Raw genomic sequence first — 12,105 nt, forward strand, 5'->3', positions numbered from 1 at the left:
CCATCCTTACGTCAAACACGGCACCTTTCAGGTATAAATATACCGACGCTGCCCTAAGCTAAGACACGGTGGTGACGAGCTTGGAGCAGCGCTACTTGCCGGAGAGCCCAGCTGATGCAGAAAAGCCCACGGACGCTGCCCCTCCCTTTTGACGCGCTGAGAGAGACGCTGCCTTTTCTCCTGCCGAGAAATCCAGCCTCCGGCGTTTCCAGCCGCCCTCGCGGGTAACTGGGATATCGAGTCCTGAGACAGAGATACCAACCCTCCAGGCTTCTAAATCCCAGGTACTGAACTGACTAACCCCTTACAGAGAATTCTTGAGTCAGATTCTTGGCAAAACAAACTTAACTTAAACTGCTACTTACTTACTCCCTCCCAAGTATTAGGCTTAGGTCAGGTACACCGGGGTAGGCGTAGTTAGAAGCACCAGTTGAGTATGATTAGTCAATGTATATATGTATGTATATCTTTTATCCATTTTAAGTATCATATGGCTAAGAAACCATATAAATGCTTTTACAGTATTATTTTATAATTCTGTTTTTACTGTATGCACTTTACTTAACTATAAGTATTGCAATAATAGCGATTCATTTCTCTTGTATGAGAAAAGAGACTGATCAATAAATAACATATTTTTATTGAAACACGCCCATCTCTTATTTCTCTACAAACTGGTGAAACTAAGAATGCACGTACTGACTGAGTAAAATAGTTGTCTTTTGTTTTCACACGACTCTAGAGATATACTCTTGATTAGGGGAGAGCAAAGTTGTCATGTTCTATGGTGGTCAGAAACTAAATCCCTTCTTGTCTATCCAGGAAGGTTAAACTCTTCCTTGCCTATTCGAGAAAGTTTCTAGTGAACTCTGAGCTAGCTGGCACACATAACTTTAAGTCTAATATCGTCAGTAGAAGACCTAGTTAACCACAGTCCTACGTCTATACTATTGAAGATATTATTCCAATGCGCAGAGCCTATTGGGATAATAGGAACTACACTACATGGCGCCCAACGGTTTGGATAGGCGATAAATCTAACGCAAGACATTAGAGTAACTCAGTCGTGCTTTTTCACACAGACCCTTTTTCCCATAAAACTCCAAAGACGTCTGGAGTGGGTGAAAGGTTAAATCCACCAAACTTAGTAAGAGGAGACTCCTATGTATGGTTTTTGGTTTATTCAACGTTGAAGGATACAGTGTTCCAAAATATTGTGCATCTAATCTTTGTTTCCTTGAAAACCTGATCTGCAACAAAAAACCTTCTCGTCAGTAAAATGTCAGACAATGAAGAAGAAAGGGAGGCAGCTAGAATAGCAGCTTAACTCCTAGCGGATGACACAAGTCTCCTGCAATCTGACCCGGGTGCAATACTCATCCCGGTCAGCATAAGAAAAACTATAACTTTAAAACTTATAGAAAATGGACTGACACCAAGAGGTGGTACAGTCATATTCGTAATTGAGGCACACGAATATCGGCAGACAGAGGTATTCTATTCATGGATACATTTTCCAGCAGCAAACGCTGTAACAAAGGAGTTCCATTATTACAAGATAGAGGAACCTCCGGATGAGTACACCCCTTTCGAGGAGGTGGAAATACCACTCAAATACCAAGAGCACCTGCTCTGCTTTAAAGGCGCCCTAAAACATAATGATCACATCACCAGGCTCGGTCCACTAGGTAGACCAGGAGCAACGTGGCCGGTTCTAGCCAGATACACACCACATCCAGACATTGAAAAAATGGCAATACCAGAACTTTTAACACAGTTAAAACAACTGATTAAAATACACAGACAACTAGTCCAATATGTAATGAGGACTTCAACAGTCCAACCAGCTATTAAAATTCCACAGCTGACCCCTCACCAGGGGAACACAAATAAAATCACACCACAGAACATACAGTCCTGTCTAGGTAAAGTACCCATTAAACGGGAACGAATTCCATTCTGGTTAGCACAAAAAATCACTCAAATAGAGGCGGTATTTCGAGATACCACCCCTGTTGAGAAACACAGAATTCTGACTATCTGTCTTCCAATGGGGATCGCACCACATGTGGAGGACTGTGACACTTGGGGTACAGTCTGTGCTACCATTTACACAAAAACACATGGTGTTCCGTCCATGGCGGTAATACCAGAAGTGCTAAAACAGATTCAAAATGAATACGGTCCAGAACCTGCTTTAACTCTGGGTATGAAATTACTGAAAGACTTCAAGCAGGTCTTGGCAATATTACTAGCAAACATAAAAGGGGAAGCAGCAAATGTGGCGATCCGCCAAAGATTGAAGGAAACAGATATAGCAGACCAACCATTTGAACTTGCCAGAATCATAGAAAAATCCTATGAAGAACTAGGAAGAGATAGTTTGGGTGGGAAACCAGTGAAACCCCAACTAATTGAAAATCCTGAAAAAGTATTTATTAAAAATAATCTAAACACTTCAAAAAAGAACTGGGATGGAAATAAACACTCCACTCCCAAAGAAAAAAGATTCCAGTCCAGAGGAAGGTCTCCTCGGCGGAGAGAAAGATCTCCGGACCAAGGACACAAGTCTCCCCAGAGGGAGCCCTCTGAGAAAAAATACAACCTTAGAAATAGGGATAATCTGAAGAAACCTGATAGATATCAAGATATTGATACACGTCCCTCTCGATCTTTTCAGACTTCCTCGCAGAAATCGGAAAGAAGAGGACGGTCAGAACACAGGGAAGAGCACGTCAAGTCTAAAGACAAAGAACCTGCTCATCAAAGTAAAAAGTTACAATTTCCAAAGAAGAAGGTAGCCAGCATTAAAATAATCAAACATGCCGAGGATCCTGAGGACTCAGCTGAAAAACGGAGAGTGGGCTCAGGCAATGTTAGACAGCGCAGCAGAAGTGAGCATAGCTCGCAAGATCCTGATGAATCGTCAGGGTATTAGTTTGCATGGGGCCTGTGAAGGGACTTCAAATAACCTTTCATGTCACCAGTTAGGCACACCTGCAACACAAATAGAACCATTCTTTAGAAGACTTTCGAACGGGAGTTACATTCTAATTGTAGATCACAGATGTTGTGGCTTGCTGCCAGGAAAACCTTATCTTGTAAGCGTGACTTCCAGGGTCATGTGCTGTGAAAGAGTATTGTTCCCGAATGATGCTCCAGACAGGGAGGGAAGGTTATGGCCCATTTTAAAAATCTCTTCTATTCGAATTGATACTTTAAGCAGAATGAAGACTGTGCTCCTACTGACGCCAACCCAGTTGACGTCATCAAAAGAAACGTATGATCTCCAAGTTGCAAGGACAACGGCAGAGATTCATTCAATGTTATCAACAAATTGCCCCCTACACTTCGCAGAAATGCTGAACGAAATCCTAAATATTTCTGATACAAGTGGTATCGCGAGTGTATTTAAGACAGTTTTTTCAGGCGCTTTAACACCATTCAAAGCGATCCTGGGTATCTTTCCAAATTTCGTCCATTCCATCTTTGGCGGACTTCCACTCCTGTTGGGACTCGTAGCAGGCATTTTATTCTTGCTACTCTTGCTTCGTTATGGCAAGCCATGTCACAGACAAGACTCCAGCAACAATGGAAGAAACGATCCTAGCTATCCGCTACCGGGACCGCATAACTAAAGTCCTTGGCTCAGCTCGGCTACGAGATTTAAATATGACCTGGTTTCTTTCATTCAGACCCATCTGGCAGAATTGTGTTATGCCTGTATTAAGGTGCATGCTATGCGGCGAAGAATGCGTGTTGGACACCTGTCTTACACTACAATCAGACGTACCATTGGATGCAGATACTTTGTTGAGTCCAGTAAAGGCTCATGCATTGTGCTGTCCCCAGCGGCTACCTATCCTGATGACGGCATTCGTTGAGACTTCACCACTACGATTGAAGGGTAGTGAAGTACAAGATGAAAGCAGCATCAATCAGGTACAACCATCTGTAAGCAGTTCTGATCGACCCATCATTGAAAGCACTCATGCGCACGACTGCATGGTAGCGACATTTTCCAACCTGGTCGAACTTTCACCAGAAGCTGTAGACTGTTTTTTCGAGAATCTGTCTGAAATTATGTTTTCACCGGAACAGAGGGAATGATTTTAAAACAAACTTGCACACGGCGTTCCCTGAACTCTGAATTTGGCCTTCAGTCTTTTGAAAACAAAGTGACTGTGAACTATTTTTTCTCTTCTGCCCTGAATAGCGAAAACTTTTTTCCAATTCCAAAATATTTACCTTTTTGGCACTTATCTTCTGCTTAAAGTAAAACTATTCTTAGAGAACAGAACTTCTATTCTTAGGAATACTAGAGAAATTACATTACCTCAACCTCTAGTTTATATGCAATTAATTGTGTTTATATGTTATGAGATGGTCTCGCAATTTTTTTCTGTATCAAGAGCCATTTCATGTGTAATTTCGCAAATCATTCATGCCGATATAAAATGTGCATCTCCTTTTTGAATGATTATACTGCTTGAATGCGTACAGTACCTATACTCATTTCGTGCATTTTGCATACACCATTTTTCAAAACAAACGAAAATATTTTTGGGGTGGTTCGGTATACACATGCACTATTAGTTATGTTTACTATTGCTTAGTTTAGTAAATATGTACATAAATTCGTGGAGTGGGTGTAGTGTGTTTATCTAGGTACCCATATTGATACTCCTATTTCTGACCCTTGTCCGGTTATTAATTCATTAATGTCCATACACCGGCACAGAAACCCGTTTTCAGATTAGGTCATAGCGCATGCTGTCACATTAAGCAAGCACTATCCCTTCAGCCCCCTAGAAAGCACACCGAGTTCTCAAAACAAATCAAACCTCCAACAGACCTGGGAAATCCCCCGCAGCTATTGTTTTGATTTCGCTCGAGAACTCCTGCAAAGAATGTAAGAACGACCAGTCCTTATGACATTCTTGCTGACGTCTTATGTCCATCCTTACGTCAAACACGGCACCTTTCAGGTATAAATATACCGACGCTGCCCTAAGCTAAGACACGGTGGTGACGAGCTTGGAGCAGCGCTACTTGCCAGAGAGCCCAGCTGATGCAGAAAAGCCCATGGACGCTGCCCCTCCCTTTTGACGCGCTGAGAGAGACGCTGCCTTTTCTCCTGCCGAGAAATCCAGCCTCCGGCGTTTCCAGCCGCCCTCGCGGGTAACTGGGATATCGAGTCCTGAGACAGAGATACCAACCCTCCAGCCTTCTAAATCCCAGGTACTGAACTGACTAACCCCTTACAGAGAATTCTTGAGTCTGATTCTTGGCAAAACAAACTTAACTTAAACTGCTACTTACTTACTCCCTCCCAAGTATTAGGCTTAGGTCAGGTACACCGGGGTAGGCGTAGTTAGAAGCACCAGTTGAGTACGATTAGTCAATGTATATATGTATGTATATCTTTTATCCATTTTAAGTATCATATGGCTAAGAAACCATATAAATGCTTTTACAGTATTATTTTATAATTCTGTTTTTACTGTATGCACTTTACTTAACTATAAGTATTGCAATAATAGCGATTCATTTCTCTTGTATGAGAAAAGAGACTGATCAATAAATAACATCTTTTTATTGAAACACGCCCATCTCTTATTTCTCTACAAACTGGTGAAACTAAGAATGCACGTACTGACTGAGTAAAATAGTTGTCTTTTGTTTTCACACGACTCGAGAGATATGCTCTTGATTAGGGGAGAGCAAAGTTGTCATGTTCTATGGTTGTCAGAAACTAAATCCCTTCTTGTCTATCCAGGGAGGTTAAACTCCTCCTTGCCTATTCGAGAAAGTTTCTAGTGAACTCTGAGCTAGCTGGCACACATAACTTTAAGTCTAATATCGTCAGTAGAAGACCTAGTTAACCACAGTCCTACGTCTATACTATTGAAGATATTATTCCAATGCGCAGAGCCTATTGGGATAATAGGAACTACACTACATCCTAAGTCAGGTCCCATGGCAGCCCACATTGCAGTACACACGATCCCCCATGGGAGCCTCTGACACGTCTGGATCCCACCCCCCATCCCACATATCCATTATCAAACAGTCCTACCCAACTCCCTCTCCCCAGGACAGATAACCAACGTGGTAACCCCATCCAAACCCTGTAAAACAAGCGTTAATCAACTAGTGCAGGCTAGGCTATACGGAACGTCAATGCCATTCAGATCCGGAGCTTCCCCCCCTCCCAAGTCTTCATAATATCATCCATTCTTCTCCCCTCAATAGCACAGGTATGAACAACAGAAGGCAAATGACCCCCGCCTCCCTCGTAACAGCAGGTAGGACCATGCCCGTGTCCCAATACCGTATAACAGTGTCCCATGTCCTCACAGGCGCTTCAGCCAAAGATGCCATCCGCCGTTTGTGGGGTGACCACCGGGAGATCCACCTCGGAGAGACCGTGGGCGCTGCTGGAGCCTGGACTCAGTTCAGCATTCTTCGAGTGATCCGAGCCGTTACTGGAGGGGCTGACCCCCCCCCCCCGGCTGATGGCTGCCAACACCGCCTTGTTTCTCTCCTGTTGCCACCCAGCGGGGGAGCCAGGTCGCCGCGTCGGTGTCAAATCAGTGGAGCCACGTCTAGGTGTGGTAGCAGTGGGGGTGTCTCCACCAGCTGCCCCCCTGGTTTCTATCCAGTGCCAAGCCGCCTGCGGTGTAAGAAAGAAATGAGTGCTCCCGCCAGCAATGACCTTCAGGCAGGCCGGGAACAACATAGCATAGGGCAATTGCAAAGCTCACAGCTTACGCTTGACCGCCAGGAAGGATGATCGTTGACGCTGGACGTTCCTGGTGAAGTCCGGGAAAATCATGACCTTGCTGTTACCAATGCGCAGGTTCGGCAGGCCCCTAGCCGCTTGAAGAATGTGATCACGATCCCGGTAGTGTAGAAGGCGCACCACCATCGGGCGAGGTGGTCCTCTGGCTCTAGGCGGGCGCATCGGGACTCTGTGGGCGCGCTCCAGAGCGAAAAATGGGGAGAGCCCTTCCGGGGCCACCTCCGTCCGTAACCAATGTTCCAAGAAGGACACCGCATCCTGGCCCTCCTCCCTCTCCGGGACTCCCACGAGGCGGAGGTTGTTACGTCTGGAGCGTCCCTCACTGTCCTCGGCCCTGAGTTCCAGGACCCGAACTTTCTACGCCACGTCTGCCAACGAGGCCTTCAGGGTGGCCACGTCACCTGGAATGTCCTTCATGTTCGCCTCCGAGGTCGTTACTCGCTCCTTCAGCTTCCTGTGGTCATCCTTCAAGAGGGACAGGTCAGATCCAATGGTGTCCATTCGCTTCTCCAGGGCCTCCCGCGATGCCACAATGGCCTGCATAATGTCACTCAGGGAGGGGTCCCATGGCGGGGCTGAGCTCCCAGAGCCAGATGCCTCCTCGCCACCCGCTATCGTGTGACCTGGGTCATCAAGCCTCAGGACCTCAAATCCCTTCTTTCTGGTCCCCCGGACCATCTCGCAGTAGTTTTCCGGAGTTCGCTCCAAGCCGCCCACTCAGGATCAGTGCACCGGGCCCGTCAGCTCTCAGTCGCCTCCACAGGGGAGCCCCCAGCACTAGGACCACACCCCTCCGTCTCCCGTGGCAAAAACACACCCACTCCACTGATAGAGGTTCAGGGGCCAGGTCAGCGCAGGAAGGACGCTCCCACTAGGGTCTCCAGGCAGGGTTCCAGAGCCCGCCCGAAGCGGTCGGCTCGTGGGCAGCAGGGGGTGCGCTCCGGCTCACGGGGCAGTCTCCTGCAGCCCCAGGTCCTCCCGCTGCAGGTCTATCATGGGCCCCGCCAAGTATGAGGAGGAAGATGGGGCCCCCCGGGTCGTCCCCCCACCGGGGGCACCCAGAGAAGCAGCCAAAACGGGCACCGTCGCCCCCGGGTCACCAGAGATCCTATGGGTAGTTCATCGGGCCGTGCCAGAGTCTTATGGGCCTCCTGCGAAGGCGCTCCCTGGTCCTCCTGTTGTCCTCTCGTGAGGGGTCCCCGGGCAGCCAGCAGCCCTCAGCCACAGCCAACTGTCGTCGCGCCCCCTCCGGGACAGGGGTCGCCGGTGCCCCCGCTCCAGTAGCCTGGAAATTCCTCCACAGGGGTAATATGCAGGCCCCCTAGCGTGTCTGGCCCGGCGTCCGGGGCCAGGTGTACTCACACGGGCGCCGCCATCTTAGGGTCAGGCAGCTCACAGGGTCGCCGCTCCGGGGTCGCTCCGAAGCCGCCACTCTAATCTGCTCTCCCCACCTCAGGCACCTCGCAGGACGCTCCGCTCCGGTTCCGGTAGGATCTGCCGCCTTTGTGAGCCCACCGCCGTCGGCAGCCCGCCTCCGTCAGGCAGCCCGACTCGGGACTCCAGCCGCCATTTTGTGCTCCCTCCGCGCCAACCGTTCCGGGGGGCAATGTCGCTCCTTGCGGTCTCGGGGGCAGCCAGCTCCCTCAGTCTTTACCCCTATGCTCCACAGACCCTCCGACACTAGATGGGGCCAGGAGTCCGATTTCGGGGGTCAGGATGTATGGTTGAGAGGGGCGGTTGCGGAGGAGCTCCGGAGTCCCGCTTCCGTCTACATTGGCGCCCAAGCCACGCCCATGCCACAACTATCCATATAAGAGCAATTACATTGCACATCACAGCACAGCAGAATTATACAACAACAAAGTTCACTTAGTACATATCACCACACCGCACCACCAAACACACCAACATACCACACAAGACAATCTCGTATTGCACTACTCCACTTCAGTCTATCTCACTACAACACATTATATCATACACCAATATATTCCATCATGTCACATCATCAATTTTCAACACCACATCTCTCAGTACCACACCACTCTCAACACACACAATATCACACCATGCCACACTTTCTCGTGCTTTGGCACACCATATCATTACATCTCACCTTAAAGGTCTGTGTACTACATCACCAAATGCCACATAACACAATACCTCACCTTACCACACTAAATTGCAATATAATTACTCTACAACCCAATGTAGTACAATAGCCAAGACCACACTTGACTGCCCACACCACCCTATACCACCCCCTGCAACACCACATTAGTCTAAACCATTCCAACCTGCTTCTTTACATAAGTTACAGCTGACACAGAAAATGAGGGTGTTTAACATCTAGTAAAAAACCATCTATCTATTATGGCCAAACTCTTCCCGTCACTTTACCACACCTCACAGCACCCTCGTTGACTTCATAACTCCACACAGGACCATACATTCTATGGTGTACAACACAACACACCCTACTGTACCACAACACCCCTCCCTGTTCACCATACCACATATGCCACATAGCAACACGAAATCTAACACCACACTAATGTACACCACACCAATCTACACCACACCAAAACGCAACATCCTACACATTGCACCACCGGATACAAGTATAGTTATACCAGATTACAACATCCCCCACTTTATACCAAGCCACATCACATGCTATCATATTGCACCACACCCATCCATCAACCCCTCCCATAGTTCCCTGTGGTTCCACATCAGACTACACCACACCATGCAGTATGCACGCCATTCAATATCACAACTATCATATAAGAGCAATTACATCGCACATCACAACACAGCAGAACTATACAACAACAATGTTCACTTAGTACATATCACCACACCGCACCACCGAACACACCAACATACCACACAAGACAATCTCGTATTGCACTACTCCACTTCAGTCTACCTCACTACAGCACATTATATCATACACCAATATATTCCATCATGTCACAGCTTCAATTTTCAACACCACATCTCTCAGTACCACACCACTCTCAACACACACAATATCACACCATGCCACACTTTCTCAGACTTTGGCACACCATATGATTACATCTCACCTTAAAGGTCTGTGTACCACATCACCAAATGTCACATAACTCCATGCCTTACCTTACCACACTAAATTGCAATGTAATTACTACACAACTCATTGTAGTACAATAGCCAAAACCACACTTGACTCCCCACACCACCCTACACCACCCACTGCAACACCACATCAGTCTAAACCATACCAATCTGCTTCTTTACACAAGTTACAGCAAGACACAAGTCTGACACAGAAAATGAGGTTTTTCAACATCTAGTATAAACCATCTATCTATTATGGCAACACTCTTCCTGTCACGCTACCGCACCTCACAGCATCCTCCTTGACTTAATACCTCCACACAGGACCATACATTCTATGGTATACAACACTCCCTACTGTACCCCAACACACCTCCCTGTTCACCATACCACATATGCCACATAGCACCACAAAATCAAACACCACACTAATGTACACCAATCTACACCACACCAAAACGCAACATCCTACACATTGCACCACTGGATTCAAGTATACTTATACCAGATTACAACATCCCATACTTTATACCAAGCCACATCACAGGCTTTCGTATTGCACTCCACCCATCTATCAACCTCTCCCATAGTTCCCTATGGTTGCACATCAGACTACACCACACCATGCAGTAAACGTGCCTTTCAATATCGCAACTATCCATATAAGAGCCATTAGATTGCACATCATAGCACAGCAGAACTATTCAACAACAAAGTTCACTTAGTACATATCACCACCCCGCACCAGCGAACACACCAACATACCACACAAGACAATGTCATATTGCACCACTCCACTTCAGTCTACCTCACCACAGCTCATACACTAACATATGCCATCATGTCACATCACCCATTTTCAACACCACATCTCTCAGTACCACCCCACTTTCAACACACTCTATACCACACCATGCCACTCTTTCTCAGACTTTAGCACACCAAATGATTGCATCTCACCTTAAAGGTCTGTGTACCACATCACCAAATGTCACATAACACCATACCTTACCTTACCACACTAACTTGCAATGTAATTATTACACAACTCATTATAGTACAATAGCCAAAACCACACTTGACTCCCCACACCACCCTACACCACCCACTGCAACACTACATCAGTCTAAACCATACCAACCTGCTTCTTTACACATGTTACAGCAAGACACAAGTCTTACACAGAAAATGAGGATTTTCAACATCTATTTATTTTATTTATTTAAAACATTTGTATAGCGCAGCTATCACCTTACAGGTATCCTGGCGCTGAGATAGCTCCTAAGAAAGATGCACTGGGAGACAACAGTTGAATAAGCAGCAGTTAACATTTTGGAAACAGCCAAGTTTTGACCCGTTTCCTAAAAGGGAGAAGTTCACTTGTTTGACGGACATCCAAAGGCAAGCTGTTCCAGAGTTTCGCTGCAGCAACCCTGAAAGATCTTCCTCCTGTCCTGACTTTTTTAAATCTTGGTACTTTGACAAGACAGGCCGTTGTAGATCGGAGGGCTCTGGTTGGAATGTACCAGTCAAACATAGATTGCAGGGGGCCGGGCCCGACTCCATGCAAAGCTTTAAAAACAAGACATAGAGATTTAAAAGCAACTCGCTGTTTCATAGGGAGCCAATGAAGCGCGGCCAGTGCCGCAGTGGCCGAGGATCTCCTAGGCCAGCCCAGGGCCAGTTTGGCAGCGGCAGTTTGAACTCTTTGGAGTCTGTCTAGCAGCACGTATCTAGTATAAACCATCAATGTATTATGGCAAAACTCTTCCAGCAAAACCTCAGACTGCTGGGTCAAACAGAGCTGTAGTATAATAAAATATAATGCAAACCACACAGCCCTCACCCAGAGGCATCTGCTTGTTTACATCCACAAATGGACAAACAATAGACTTGAGGCTCAGGGATAGAGATACACCACCACAGTGCAAATTGAGGAAAGCCACCACAAACACACTGACAATAAATCAGGAATACACAAGTCTGATTTCCCCAATAAATGAATCTTCTGTTGGATAACAAACTGCCATAACACTTAACGGGGTTAACAGACCATGTAAATGCAAAGAGTTCTTTCCTATTTGCGTGGTTGCTACTAACACAGTAGCAGGTTTACTTCCTCGCTTTCTGGACATCCACATCTATTTTCTTCTTCGGCTCAATACACCACAGAAAGTCCTATTTTGACACAC

Source organism: Lissotriton helveticus, chromosome 7, assembly GCF_964261635.1.
Source record: "Lissotriton helveticus chromosome 7, aLisHel1.1, whole genome shotgun sequence".
In the NCBI taxonomy this organism is placed as follows: Eukaryota; Metazoa; Chordata; class Amphibia; order Caudata; family Salamandridae; genus Lissotriton; species Lissotriton helveticus.